The sequence below is a fragment of the Phoxinus phoxinus genome, assembly GCF_949152265.1.
Source record: "Phoxinus phoxinus genome assembly, chromosome: 21".
NCBI classification, from domain to species: domain Eukaryota; kingdom Metazoa; phylum Chordata; class Actinopteri; order Cypriniformes; family Leuciscidae; genus Phoxinus; species Phoxinus phoxinus.
In genome coordinates this window covers 22,864,926-22,876,056 of record NC_136896.1, presented here as the reverse complement: position 1 = coordinate 22,876,056, position 11,131 = coordinate 22,864,926, and positions in this window count along the sequence as shown.

Sequence of the window (11,131 nt, the reverse complement as noted above, 5' to 3'; positions counted from 1 at the left end):
TGTTCGAAGAGGATAGGCTTCTAAGCGAACCCCATTCGTCGTCATTTGACGTAACGTCTCCGTTCCCTACTCAGGGAACGAGGGTTACATCCGTAACCGAGACGTTACTATGCAAAAACACCCTATTTAGTTTTTGCAAAATGCAAAAAATAGTTTTGAATTAAGTGTTTGCTTTTGCAAGAGATGTGTGATGTTTTGCATTTTGCGTGTAGTTTTAAGAAATGGAGCCATAGTTTCAGATATTGTGTGAAAGCAATAACAAAAACTGTAAATGTGTCTACCACCTAGGCACAATTCTTTTAAATACAAAGTACTTGGCCAATAATGTGAATTCTGAATCTGGATTTTGACATAATGTGAGACCACTCAAAGAAGAAAATGGTAGCACTTTATTTTACAGCCCTGTACTTCTATTGTAGTAATACCACTAACTGGGCAATAAGGTAATAACCCTGAACCTACCCCATGTTGTTACCTTACATTACATAGTACTTTCATGGGTAAGTACACTGTAAGTGCATTGAAAGTGCACATACTGTAAAATAAAGTGTAACTGAAAAAAAGATTAAATCAATAACTAATTATCTTAAAAAAAAAGTGCATTAATGTGCAACTTAATGTGGAAAAAAGGTGGCTGCCACAACAAAACAACAGAATATAAAAAATATGTTGTCAAATATGAGCAATAGTTGTGTGATAGTTTAATACTGAAGAAAGTCATAAAGACCGGCCATGAGTCTGTTTATCCAAGCTGCTTGTCAATTATGCTAATTTAGATGGCTAACTGACTCATTAAATTTGATTTGAATTGGAGGAGCAGTCCCAGTGAATTCATTGCCCTCATGCCAGTGCCCTCTGCATATGGGGTTTATATTTGTCAAGGGATGTCCAGATTATTCACATTTTTCCAATCCTATCTGTGACACAGCAGAGACAGAGAATGAGAGTGAAATGGTTACAAAATAAAGGCATTTAGATTAAAAATTGGTCATTGGGACCATGTGTCTATATTTCTGTAGTGAAAGCGACTGACTGATTGTGTGTGCAGCAGTAATTGTGTAGCACGAGACAGGCGAGTGACATGGTGAGGAGGTGCAGGGGCCGTAATAGACGGATGAACTGAAGGAGAGGGATCTTGGGTCTAATGATGGTGTGAAATGATTCACAGGAGCACAGCTGGTGAAAGAAACAGGGGGTCTTTTGAGAGATTTTGAGAGAAAAGATATTAAAAAAGTGAATGAGAGGACGACAGAAGCCAAACAAGAACATTTGGAGGGAAAGATGCTGGACACAGTCAATCATTTGAAGTGTGTGGGTAGACTTGCAATGAAATGAGAGGAGAAATAGGGAACACCTTAAAGAAACACTGATGGGATCTTTTCCAAAACTAGTGAGCTACCTTGTTGTCTCTCTAGACTGAAGCATCCAAGCTGAAATGGAATATTAAAAGTAACAAAAACAACTCTATTATGTTGTACAAATAGTGCTATTCACAGGAGACTCAATTCATAATTGACTTTACAGTTTTTCTGAGCAACACATTTCTCGAAACTATCACCCACTCTCTCAAAACTTTAAACCAAATCTTCAAACTACACTTATAGAAAATCTGACTCTTCTGGCAAAAATCAAACAATTCCATTAAAAATTTAATAAAATTGATCATTCGATAGACACTACATCAAAAAGTGGAGAACACAGCATCCAGAGCATGCAGAGAAAAAGTATATTGTAACACTGTAAAGACATTTTGTACTTGCGTAAAAAAGTATAGTAATCGCAACTTACAATAGTGAGGTGAATAAATGTGTATACTGTATGCACTGCAAGTATTGTCACACAACAGAAGGACACAGACAGGTAAGTGAATCTTAGCGGGAACCAGGCAATGGTGAGTCAATAGCAGCTGGAATATCAGACTGGGACTTAGCTGGATGGTAATGAATGTTGTTGTCTTTGCAAAGGCTGAAAGAGAAGTGAATGCCGGAGAAATGGATCTGGATGGAAGATGGCAGAAGACAGAAGACTTGAAGTGGCAATCTCAGATGAGTATACACAGGTAAGTGTAGCTGGTAGCTAGTCTGTGCGTCTTAATAGTAAGGACGAGACCAGACAATGATGTGAGGGTGATTACAGTAGTTATAGGGTGAGTTGATGAGGGAGTGCAGGATCAGGGAATCAGTATTAGGTGATTGGGAATGAGTGGGCGGATCGTGATTATCTGATGTTGATTGGTGGTAGGATGGTGTGGCTGACTGTGACAGTACCCCCTCCTCCATGGCCGGCTCTTGAGGGACGACCTCGACCTCTGGGAGCAGGGCGGTCAGAATGATCTTTGTGGAATTGAATGAGTAATGACGGATCTAGCACATCGTCTCGAGCAACCCAGGATAATTTTTCTGGGCCCTAAACTCTAGACGGTGGCCCCGTCGTCACAAATCGAGGATGGTGTGGACCCAGGAGAGGAGCTCCTCATCTGCTACTTCGGGAGGAGGAGGTACGGTCTCACCACCCAATCCTGTAGGGAAAGACAACAGAGATTCAGTGTAAGATTTGAGAAGGAAGAAGTGAAAGGAGGGCGAGATTCTGTAGTGTGAGGGTAGGTTGAGCTGGTAGGTGACCTTGTTGATCTGCCTCTGCACGGTGATTGGACCTATAGAGCGGGACTCAGTTTTGGGCAGGGCAGGCGAAGATAGATGTCATGGTTGGAGAGCCAAACCCTCTGTCCAGGCGGGTATTGAGGGGGTGATAGATCTTTGAACATCGGCTTGTCTCTTGTGCTTTCGCACTGCCTGTTGGAGATGCACGTGTGCCGACTGCCGAGTCCCAAACCCTCTCGCTCTCCTCGAACCAGTGAGTGACAGCATTACCAGGTATTCATAGTGACCCAATGGTGTGGCGAAGGCAGTCTTACATTCATCACCCTCATATATTCGAATGAAGTTGTAGGCGCTCCGCAGGTCCAGCTTGGAGAAGATACGAGCCCCACGCAGCTGTTCTAACACCGCAGGAACCAGAGGATGGTAGTCAGTACATGACCGCAAGCCTCCGTCCTTCTTGGCCCCGAAGAAAAAGCTGGAAGTGGAAGGGGATGTAGATGGTCAGATAAATTGTTGTTTAAGTGCCTCCTGGATGTACTCCTCCATGGCCTTCTACTCCGGGATGGACAGTGGGTAAACCCTACCCTTGAACTGAGTGTCCCCAGACAGCAGGTCGATGGCACAGTCCCATGGCAGATGAGGTGGTAATTGTGTTGCCAACCGCTTACTGAAGGCATCCTGGAACACCCGGTACTCTGGAGAAATCTCAATCTTACGCTCGGTATCAGGACTTTCGATGTAAGTGGAGTTCAGGGTGAAAACGGGCGGATAACCTGCAGTGTGCAGGGTGGACGGGAGGTTTTACAACAGGAGACAGACATTCATGAAAGCAGGACTTACTCCACTGTAGAATTTCCCCAGAGTTCCAGATAATGTTGGGATTGTGTTGTGACATCTATGGGTATTCCAGGATGAGGTCAGCACCATGAACGATATCTGTTCCTCATGCAAGCGGCCGATGCGGAGCGTCGCGGTGGGAAATAAGTAGTGAATGCGACCACGGCTGTGTGCAGGGACGTCTCATTCCAGCCACTAGATGCTGCTAGAGTGCGGAACTGGATAGCATAAGTACTAACTGAAGCATTACCTTGACAAAGATTAAACAGTTGACCGTGAACAGATAGTACAGACTTGGCTGGAGGGTAATGCATGTTGTTGTCTTTGCAGAGGGTGAAAGAGAAGCGAAGGCCAGCGAAACAGATCTGGTCGGAAGATGGCAGAAGACTTGAAGTGGCGATCTCAGATGAGTATACACAGGTAAGTGTAGCAGGTAGGTAGTTGTGTGTCTTAATAGTAAGGACGAGACCAGACAATGATGTGAGGGTGATGACTGTAGTTGTAGGGTGCGTTGATGAGGGAGTGCAGGAGCAGGGAATCAGTAGTCGGGTGATTGGGAACTAGTCAGCGGATCGTGATGATCTGGTGTTGATTGGTGGTAGGATGGTATGGCTGACTCTGTGACAAGTTGAGTATTGTACTGAATATTACTGAATATATAATATGTAACAGTATATTCAGCACGTGCACACTGTAAAAATGCAGTAGTCAAACTGCAAAAGCCAAAAAGGTAAAAAACAACAACTTAAAGAGAACCATGTTACAGTACACTTAAAAGAGTTCTGCAACTGCAAAATCAAAGTGAGTAAGATATTCATTCTGCCTCAGCATGACATCTTTGTGCTGGGTCCAGCCTGAGGACATCACAGGCAATGTCTTTTGCCAGGCAAAGCTAAAAAACCCTCTAGTGTGCCGTATCCAGCCTTGACAACGCTGTCCACACCTTGCTCTTTCTCGTCCTCACAATCTTCCTCATCGTCCACCACCTCTTACACATACTCTTCATCCTCTTCTTTTTTAGATTGTTTCCATCTATTGCTATATAGAAAATTAATGCACCTGTACTCTCTGAACTGGCTTATTTTCTTGAGTTGTTTTGATCACATAATTAGAAATAAGTGTGAAAAATGTTAAGTCATTGTTAATTTATTTATTTAATGCTTTATTTGTACAGGGACAGATACAATACACATTGATAAAATGGGACAACAGCCATCCAATGCATGTATCATAGTGCTTGTAGCTAAAGCTAATTTGCAATACTTGTCTCTAGAATGGCTTTTATACAATTACAACATCAGCAAACAAACAAACAAGGGAGAAGAGAATAGAGAGAGAGAAACTAGACATGAGTACAAGTTTGTTGCTGAATTAACCAAGACTTGGCTTCTTTTTTTATATTAAAACTTGCAGCAGATTTTAAATAATCAGGTTATGAATTTCAAAATGTTACACCTTTCACTGAGAGGTCATAGAGCAAAAAGTTTTTACAATTTCTACTAGAAGCTGATCAGGAGTGCGTTTCCTGTACAATGACGTACTGTAACTCATACGATGCATTGTTGAACCATCAACTAGCTAGTCACAACCTTTTCCCAAAACCATATTGTCGCAAATTGGTCGTTCAACCACGTTGGTTAATGATGTCACGCAGGTGGTGGAGAATCCCTGATGGATTCCTGTTTCGATCTTATGGGAGACTGACTCAGTATTATTATTTAAAAAAAATTTTTTTATTCGTTTTGGTACTATTTTCAAAAACTCTTAGTGCTAATATCACAACAGATCATCAAAAGGGCACTTTTTTTCAAACATTTCATATTTTTTTCAATTGTGTTAGTACAATACTCAAAATCACAAAGTATCCTTTTCACAACCCAAAATAACTGGGGGCAGAGAGATTTGTAATTTGTGAACATAAAGGGGGATAGAGGAAAAAGGAGAGGAAACAGGCAATGACTGTAAAACATCAGATTGATCAGAGATGCATCAGAATAAATAAAATACAGTACATTACAGTATGTATGCCATTGCCATCTGATACTGTAAACTGATTACCATGGTAGAGACTGCCACATTACTGTTACTCACCCTTCATCTGTAAAGGTCAACTACAGTATACAGTCATATGGTGCAAACATTTACTGTATTGCCTATTACTGTAACAAACTTCAAGCACAAAACCTCATGGCTTTGTCATACTTCACACCTTTTGATAACACACTAGCTAGATACTAAACATTATGGATTCAAATTCATAAGTTATGTAATGTATGTTGTATACATGTAATGTATGTTAGAAATGTCGTTTCTAATGTGGCAACTGTAGACCAATTAAACTACAAAAAAGTGATTCATTAATTTATTTGTCTTTAGGTATATGTTTATAAAATACTAGTAAAAAATGGTAACACTTTATTTTACAGTGTCCTTGTTACATATGTTACATGTACTAACTGTAGTAATAACAGTAAATTACAGTATGCATAATTACAAGCAAATAACCATAAATCAACCCTACCCTAAACTATAGTAATCCCATGTTGTTAATTGATATTATGTAGCCTATAGTCACTCTGTAACAAGGACACCTTAAAATAAAGCATAACCAAAAAAAAAAAAAACTACGTTTAATTACAAATTTTCATTTTTACGACCAGTCAGTGATTTAATTAAAAGTGCCTGACTTACAAAAGCACACAGTTCATGGCTCTAAAAATAGCACATAATAGCTATACCCTCTCCCCTCAACAAGCTACATAACATTTCATGTTAAATATAAAGTAAAGCAATGTTTTGGGCTAATAAGGTTTCAACAACCCAAACTTTGTGAATATGGAATGACATATTTATGCATTTGGCAGATGCTTTTATCATGCATTTTATTGAAATTGTAATTGAACCCATGACTTTGGCATTGCTATAGTTCCACGCTATACTGTTTGAGCGACAGGAATACATCTTATGCATCCTGATGTTCATAACTGTTACTAGGGCAACCATGACTGACCAAGCACACAAACAGTTAAGTTGCTGGCTACATGCTGTAAATTATATGATAAATTAGCTAGTTATGGGGAAAAAAACACACCACTAATCGCCATTGAATAAAAGGCTTAGCTCTATAAATTGCAGTTGTTACTTATTTTGAAGACAGATCATGTAAAGCACATGTCCTTAGAAAAAATAATACCACCACTTTTGTTCCTATAGTCTACATTTGCTTATGCTCAAACTCATTCTAAATCCATAATTTTGTCTACTTTACTTCTGAGACACTCTCATCAGGTTCTGTTTTGGATGAAAAGAGTCTGTCGGATCCCAGTGCTGCTGCAATGTGGATGAGATTTTAATGAAGTGCCAGTGTGTGGATATGTGACATGCAGACATATCACGGCAAATCACAGCTCGATAGACTTCACTTTTAAATAATAGAGTAATGCCATGTCTCCGTGGAACAGACCTTCCTCTGATATTGACATGCAGTGTGTGTGTAGCTGTCTGTAGGGTGAGGGGGTTACAGGAAGTGAGAAAAACAGACGCCCTCAGACAGTCTGCCACTTCTGATGAAGGGCATTTCAGCATGGCAGTTTTGTATTTGTGAACAAATGTGTATCCACACTTTTCCCAAATGATTCTACCCGCACTGCATTCCCCCCCCCCTGCAGAAGGTGAAATCATTAGAGAGTAACACAGAGAACACTGCCAGATACAAACATCAGAAAACTGTGGTCTGCTTTGGTCTCAGCAGTTGGAGGGTGTGATTTCCTCATACAGAGTCTAACATGAACACGTTGCAGCATCTGCCAAAGGTGAGTGAATTGAAAAGAAAAATCAATCTGCCATATTTGTCACCCACCATGATAAAATAATAATCTGCATTATTTTTTGCATCATTACAATAAATGAATGAACTTCGAACATCTACACACACATTTGTATTTTTTTTAAATGTCTTTTAGGTGTAAAAACGCTGCAACATGTTTTCTTTGATGCACTGTAAGTCTTACGCTTGAATCACTCATGCTCTTTGCTTATACACTTGTAAAAATAAAGGATCTTTTATCTATGGGTTTCATGAAGGACATTTAACATCCATGGAACATTTCCATTCTATAAAAGGTTCTTTAAAGTGGAAAAGTGTTTAGTGGATTTTAAAAAAATTCTTTACACTAAGGAAAAAAATATTGGTAACACTTACTATGAAGCCCATGCTTATAATGAATTATATCCACAGTTATACTTATTTATAAGTATTACTATTTTATAAATATATGTATAACAACTCATTAAGACTTATACTGCATTATAAAAACAGTTAGTTACATTTATATTATTTCTTATAAATATGCAACCCGATCACACTAAATGCACGCAGTGTGTTTATTGTGTAATTTCTATGCGAAAATTAGTTTTTACGTGCATAGGACACGCAAGGGTTGGTTAGGGTAGGTTTAGTAGTGGTGTGGAGTGCTTGTGTATTATACGTTTGGGTAGAATTAGTGGTGTGGGGTGCGTGTGTATTACACGCAATGAAGTGCGAATCAAATGCACGTGAAAACTGCGTATCATATGCACGTAAAAACTCATTTTCGCACATAAATTGCATGCGTGCTATAGAGACTGCGTGCTATAGAGACACTTTTACGTGAGAACAGGGTGAATTATAAGTCATGCATTTGCTTTTTCAATGCACATGTTCATAATCCATTATACACAGATTTATAAGTATTAATTAGTCAGTCGTATAGTTCCATGAATGTATTTATAAAGGTCCAGCCTGCATTGCTATAATGTTATATAGTTACAATGACTTATTAATTCAGATTTATTTCTGTCAAATAAGTACATATATTGTTATTAATAGCTTTGTTGTGTTTATTTACATACTTGTAAGTGATAATACAGTTACTAACCTCTATAAATGCATCATTGATAGCTTTAAGTAAAGGGAAAACATAGGATGCATTTTTCCTAAAGCAAATGTTAAGAAATCATGAAGATGTGCTCATTATACATTGTAAGTTGTTTCTGTTGTAAATGTAAATGTACTATAAGGAACAATAATTCCTATAATCAAATAATGAAAAAAAAAAAAAACAAAACAAAACCGAGATCATTAATCCAAACAGTTGAATTTCTAAAAAAATATTTTTCTAATGTTACTTAATAGCAAAACACTGCAACAACATTTTGTAAAGTACAATTTCAAACTGCAATACCATGCATATAGATTTTAATAGATAAATCAAAATAACTATTCATGACCTCTGAAGCAAATATTAACCATTAAATACATAATTGATAACTAATCGGTATTAAACAAGTGTCTCTGGAACTATTTTATATTTGATAATTTATAAATCATTGTAAAATGGGTTGTAAGCATGCACATTGAAAAAGCAAATGCATGACTTACAGGTATATAAATAATGTAAATGTAACTGTTCTTATAATGCAGTATAGGTCTTAATGGGGCTATATAAATATATTTATAGAATAGTAACTTATAAATAAATATAAATGGGACTACAATTCATTATTAGCATGGTATTCATAGAAAGTATTCTATGTTTGGTCTATAAGTGGTCTTCATTTTAAAAAAACAAAAAATTGTTCTTCGTGGCATTGCTGTGAAAACACATTTTTGGAACATTTATTTTTAATAAGTGTACTATCCTATACATTGTGATTTACCTCATAGTGTATGAGTCCCCCATACAATGTTGAGTTTGACTGTAGAATGCTTAGTACTGAATATTGCTTAGTCAATCAATCAATCGATCCTCATGTTAACAGAGAGTACTTGCGGAGAATGATAGCTTATTATTACCTGAAGGTTAACTGGAAGTAGGACAAAACAATTGCGCAAATCAATTGAGGTGATAATAATAAAGAATGGATAATAAAAGAACAAATGGCGGTCAATGCAATGAACAAGTCATTAACCTCATTGAAATGTAGTGGATTGAAGTAGGTGGTGCATAAAAGTAAGCCTTCAAAGGGTTCTGTGAAGGGGATTAAGCATAAATGTCTCCAAGCCAGTGTAGGAGATTGATAGTTGCTGTCTTTCAAGAATTGATTTCTGCTGAAGGGGTCAACACCTGCCATTGGTTTTAGGGTGTGCTACTGCAGATTGTAGAATAATTGGAATTTGCTAAGGCAAGCATTACTATTATTAATGCTTATATTAATGGTGTTTTCCAAAACCTAACCCTAAATTTAAAGCATGTCTTGCTCCATTTGTGCTACAGACGTAAACAAAAACTCAAATCATGTGACATATTGGGGACAGGAGTGCTATTATTTTTATATTTTTATTTCTAGGGCCTTGAAAATATACCAGACTTTGTGGCGGGGCTCTTTTGATTAGCCAGTAAGCATTTATACAAATCTAGATTTATTGCATTTAATAATTGTGAAATCTGAGTGCCTTTATGAACATTGTTACAATAAAGATAACATTTTCACATGCAAAGTGGCTCACCTATCAATATTACAGAACCAAAACTGAAATTGAAAACTAAAGTTTAATGAAAAAATAAAAAAATAAAAAAGCTGTGAGTAACTGATTAAAATTATTAAGACATTGTCTGCATTTCACCATGACCTTGGCAGCCCTTAAAGTTACACTTTACTACTTAGTTTTGTTAAAAATGTACTAAATGTATATAATGAGCGACAGGGTTGGATGTAATGCATTACTAAGTAATTAATTACTGTAATTTAATTACTTTTCCCTTAAAAAGATAAAGGGATTACTTATTTTTTAATTTATTTAATTATACTTCTGATGTAATGCATTAAATACTGTATATATAGAACAATTCTATATGAAACAATAGGGGATTTCACATAAAAATGTAATGAATAATGTTAAAATGTTAAAATGTTTTTAATGTAACCTCCTTATAAATACTTTGGTCAGTTCAATAATAATTTATGCAATTTTATATTTAGTTGAAATAATTAAAAGAGCAGTTTCATTTCTATCCTTATTGTTCAACTGGTCAAGGTCAATATGGGATTTAGAAAGTAAGTAGTAATAAGTAAAGCAATACTTTTTAGAGAGAGTCATTAGTACAGTTATTTAATTACACTGCTGAAGATTTAATTAGTAGCTATTAATTAATTAATTAATTAAATTAAGTAATTAAGTATTGAACACTGATGAGCGAATCCATCATGAATCCATCTTCCAATCCATGTTTTTGTCTTATCCCGAAACACAACGGTGTACGCCTAATAAGTATTTATCTTCTGAATATTTTAGACCGAGCACAGCAGGACATCCACTGCGGAGTAGCCCAGTTCTTGACTCGTCATAACATTCACAGAGAGTAAGAAGGCTCTGGCTACAATGTTCTTCCGCAAGACGCATACAGTTTTGTTTATTAAGTGCTAGAGTACCAAAAGTTACATATGTGTACCTTTAACTAAATGCCTATATTTGCACATAAAGATTTACTATGTATAAAACTTCTTCAGCGATTTGTTTGTGTATAGCGCAGATTGTCATATTCCTTCCATCCAATCTGCTTTAGAAACAAACGCTTTTTGTCTCTCTAAACAAAAATGTCCCTTTCTAAGACTCTATTATAACCAATGTAAGTACACATATAATTACAATATACAGTAGTATGACCATCAGGACAAATGGACAAAAAAAATGCCTCGTTTTATAATTGGAACAC